The sequence below is a fragment of the Oncorhynchus kisutch genome, linkage group LG14 (assembly GCF_002021735.2).
Source record: "Oncorhynchus kisutch isolate 150728-3 linkage group LG14, Okis_V2, whole genome shotgun sequence".
NCBI lineage: Eukaryota > Metazoa > Chordata > Actinopteri > Salmoniformes > Salmonidae > Oncorhynchus > Oncorhynchus kisutch.
In genome coordinates, this window is record NC_034187.2 from 86775977 (window position 1) to 86780976 (window position 5000).

At 51.6% G+C, this 5000-nt stretch overlaps 1 protein-coding gene across 1 annotated transcript in view; it reads left to right on the forward strand.

Moving 5' to 3' along the window:
* csmd2 (CUB and Sushi multiple domains 2) overlaps positions 1-5000 on the forward strand; it is an 895829-nt gene that overhangs the window by 549734 nt on the left and 341095 nt on the right.

The following is a 5000-nucleotide window of genomic DNA, read 5'->3' on the forward strand; positions in this document are numbered from 1 at the left end:
AGCAGAGGATAGGAGAGGAAACTAGAGGAGAGGAGATGATAGGTGAGGAGGGGATAGGAGTGGAAACTAGAGGAGATGATATGAGAGGAGTGGATAGGAGAGGATGGGATAGGAGACGAAACTAGAGGATAGGAGATGATAGGAGAGGAAACTAGAGGAGAGGAGATGATAGGAGAGGAGGGGATAGGAGAGGAAACTAGAGGAGAGGTGATGATAGGAGAGGAAACTAGAGGAGATGATAGGAGAGGAGGGGATAGGAGAGGAAACTAGAGGAGAGGAGATGATAGGAGAGCAGAGGATAGGAGAGGAAACTAGAGGAGAGGAGATGATGGGAGAGGATGGGATAGGAGAGGAAACTAGAGGAGAGGAGATGATAGGAGAGGAAACTAGAGGAGAGGAGATGATAGGAGAGGAAACTAGAGGAGAGGAGATGATAGGAGAGGAGGGGATAGGAGTGGAAACTAGAGGAGATGATATGAGAGGAGTGGATAGGAGAGGATGGGATAGGAGACAAAACTAGAGGATAGGAGATGATAGGAGAGGAAACTAGAGGAGAGGAGATGATAGGAGAGGAGGGGATAGGAGTGGAAACTAGAGGAGATGATATGAGAGGATGGGATAGGAGAGGAAACTAGAGTAGAGGAGATGATAGGAGAGGAAACTAGAGGAGAGGAGATGATAGGAGAGGAGGGGATAGGAGAGGAAACTAGAGTAGAGGAGATGATAGGAGAGGAAACTAGAGGAGAGGAGATGATAGGAGAGGAGGGGATAGGAGTGGAAACTAGAGGAGATGATATGAGAGGAGTGGATAGGAGAGGATGGGATAGGAGACAAAACTAGAGGATAGGAGATGATAGGAGAGGAAACTAGAGGAGATGATAGGAGAGGAGGGGATAGGAGTGGAAACTAGAGGAGATGATATGAGAGGATGGGATAGGAGAGGAAACTAGAGTAGAGGAGATGATAGGAGAGGAAACTAGAGGAGAGGAGATGATAGGAGAGGAGGGGATAGGAGAGGAAACTAGAGTAGAGGAGATGATAGGAGAGGAAACTAGAGGAGAGGAGATGATAGGAGAGGAGGGGATAGGAGTGGATGGGATAGGAGACGAAACTAGAGGATAGGAGATGATAGGAGAGCAGGGCATAGGAGAGGCAACTAGAGGAGAGGAGATGATAGGAGAGGAGGGGATAGGAGAGGATATGCGATGATGGGATAGGAGAGGAAACTAGAGGAGAGGAGAGAAGGGGATAGGAGAGGAAACTAGAGGAGAGGAGATGATAAGAGAGGATAGGACATGTTGCTAACGGGCCGTCTAGTTACTGTTGGTAACAGCAACAGGTCTCAACAGGTTAGCAACAGGTCTCAACAACATTACCAACAGTAACTAGACGACCCGTTAGCAACAGGTCTCAACAACATTATCAACAGTAACTAGACGGCCCGTTAGCAACAGGTCTCAACAACATTACCAACAGTAACTAGACGGCCCGTTAGCAACAGGTCTCAACATTACCAACAGTAACTAGACGGCCCGTTAGCAACAGGTCTCAACAACATTACCAACAGTAACTAGACGGCCCGTTAGCAACAGGTCTCAACAACATTACCAACAGTAACTAGACGGCCCGTTAGCAACAGGTCTCAACATTACCAACAGTAACTAGACGGCCCGTTAGCAACAGGTCTCAACATTACCAACAGTAACTAGACGGCCCGTTAGCAACAGGTCTCAACAACATTACCAACAGTAACTAGACGGCCCGTTAGCAACAGGTCTCAACAACTTAGTCTTTGAACTGACCTTACTTGCGTTTACTGTTAAAGAGTGCAGGTTCAAATCTGATCGGTCATTCTGTGGTCATTATTTGTAGAAATTGAACATGGCATTTTACTTGTGCTTTCTGAAGGTGAGGCCGTTAGATCTACATTCAACTAGGACATTCATCTCATGTTTATTTAAGTCTGACGTTGAAGATTACTGGAGCGGCTTGTTCCTCTGGTATATTTATACTCTATGCTTTTAGATCTGTGGTCCAGGGCTCTGTATATATATATATATATATATGTATATACACACACACACACACACACACACACACACACACACACACACACACACACACACACACACACACACACACACACACACACACACACACACACACACACACACCTCACTCACTCACTCACTCGGTTCTTGTTCAGGGCTGAGACAGCTGTGTGTAGTCAGCAGAGCTTTGGACAGAGCGATGTCAATCTCAATAAGGTCCTTGCCCTGACTGTCTGTCTGTCTGTCTATTTGTCTTACTCCTTACCTTTACCAGTTAGAGATGGGAGGGGAGGTAGGGGGAGAGAGGGAGGGAGAGTTGGAGATGAGAGGAGGGAGAGGTGGAGATGAGAGGGGAGAGAGGGAGGGAGAGGTGGAGATGAGAGGAGGGAGAGATGGAGAGGGGAGTAGGGGGAGAGATGCACGGAGAGGTGGAGATGGTAGGGAGAGAGAGGGGGGGAGATTATAGAGGAAGAGAGGGAGGGAGAGGTGGAGATGGTAAGGAGAGGGGGAGATTATAGAGGAAGAGAGGGAGGGAAGGTGGAGATGGTAAGGAGAGGGGGAGATTATAGAGGAAGAGAGGGAGGGAAGGTGGAGATGAGAGGGGAGAGAGGAGGGAGAGTTGGAGATTAGAGGGGAGAGAGGGAGGGAGAGATGGAGAGGGGAGTTAGGGGAGAGATGCACAGAGAGGTGGAGATGGTAGGGGGAGAGAGGGAGGAGATTATAGAGGAAGAGAGGGAGGGAGAGGTGGAGATGGTAGGGGGAGAGAGGGAGGGAGAGGGGGAGATGGTATGGGGAGAGAGGGAGGGAGGGGGGGAGATTCTAGAGGAAGAGAGGGAGGGAGAGGTGGAGATGGTAGGGGGAGAGAGGGAGTGAGAGGGGGAGATGGTAAGGTGAGAGAGGGAGGGAGAGGTGGAGATAGTAAGGAGGGAGAGGGGGATATTATAGAGGAAGAGAGGGAGGGAGAGGTGGAGATGGTATGGGGAGAGAGGGAGGGAGAGGGGGAGATGGTATGGGGAGAGAGGGAGGGAGAGGTGGAGATGGTATGGGGATGGGGAGAGAGGGAGGGAGAGGGGGAGATGGTATGGGGAGAGAGGGAGGGAGAGGGGGAGATGGTATGGGGAGAGAGGGAGGGAGAGGTGTAGATGGTATGGGGAGAGAGAGAGGGAGAGGTGGAGATGGTATGGGGAGAGAGGGAGGGAGAGGGGGAGATGGTATGGGGAGAGAGGGAGGGAGGGGGGGAGATTCTAGAGGAAGAGAGGGAGGGAGAGGTGGAGATGGTAAGGTGAGAGAGGGAGGGAGAGGTGGAGATAGTAAGGAGGGAGAGGGGGATATTATAGAGGAAGAGAGGGAGGGAGAGGTGGAGATGGTATGGGGAGAGAGGGAGGGAGAGGGGGAGATGGTATGGGGAGAGAGGGAGGGAGAGGTGGAGATGGTATGGGGAGAGAGGGAGGGAGAGGTGGAGATGGTATGGGGGAGAGAGGGAGGGAGAGGGGGAGATGGTATGGGGAGAGAGGGAGGGAGAGGTGGAGATGGTATGGGGAGAGAGGGAGGGAGAGGTGGAGATGGTATGGGGGAGAGAGGGAGGGAGAGGGGGAGATGGTATGGGGAGAGAGGGAGGGAGAGGGGGAGATGGTATGGAGAGAGAGGGAGGGAGAGGGGGAGATGGTATGGGGAGAGAGGGAGGGAGAGGGGGAGATGGTAAGGTGAGAGAGGGAGGGAGAGGGGGAGATGGTAAGGTGAGAGAGGGAGGGAGAGGGGGAGATGGTATGTGTAGAGAGGGAGGGAGAGGGGGAGATGGTAAGGTGAGGGAGGGAGAGGTGGAGATGAGAGGGGAGAGAGGAGGGAGAGGGGGAGATGGTATGGGGAGAGAGGGAGGGAGAGGGGGAGATGGTAAGGTGAGAGAGGGAGGGAGAGGGGGAGATGGTATGTGTAGAGAGGGAGGGAGAGGGGGAGATGGTAAGGTGAGGGAGGGAGAGGTGGAGATGAGAGGAGGGAGAGGGGGAGATGGTATGGGGAGAGAGGGAGGGAGAGGGGGAGATGGTATGGGGAGAGAGGGAGGGAGAGGGGGAGATGGTAAGGTGAGAGAGGGAGGGAGAGGGGGAGATGGTAAGGTGAGAGAGGGAGGGAGATGTGGAGATGAGAGGGAAAGAGGAGGGAGAGGGGGAGATGGTATGTTTTAGAGAGGGAGGGAGAGGGGGAGATGGTATGGGGAGAGAGGGAGGGAGAGGGGGGAGATGGTAAGGTGAGAGAGGGAGGGAGAGGGGGAGATGGTATGTTTTAGAGAGGGAGGGAGAGGGGGAGATGGTATGTTTTAGAGAGGGAGGGAGAGGGGGAGATGGTATGTTTTAGAGAGGAGGGAGAGGGGGAGATGGTATGTGTAGAGAGGGAGGGAGAGGGGGAGATGGTAAGGTGAGAGAGGGAGGGAGAGGGGGAGATGGTATGTTTTAGAGAGGGAGGGAGAGGGGGAGATGGTAAGGTGAGAGAGGGAGGGAGAGGGGGAGATGGTATGTGTAGAGAGGGAGGGAGCTTTGGAGGGATTCAGTTTTTTTGCCTCCCTAGTCCTACCTCTTTCAGCCAAAGATGAGAGGGTACTGGCATATGAGAGAGAGAGAGATTTGTTGGCTAGTTGATTATTTAACCCTACAATATTTCCTGTCTGATTTGTTGGCTAGTTGATATTTAACCCCTACATATTGTATTTCCTGTCTGATTTGTTGGCTAGTTGATATTTAACTCTACATATTGTATTTCCTGTCTGATTGTTGGCTAGTTGCTTGTGTGATTCTGTCTTTGTACTTTTCTTTTCTGTTATTTTCTTAGTGTTTTTGGGTTCAGCCTGATTCAGAAGTTTGCCTGTAGTAACCCTGTCTTTCTCAGTCGACAGAGGGTCATACTTTGAGCTGGTGTTTCTAACTAACTCTCCCTCTTTCTCTCAATGCAGAGATATCC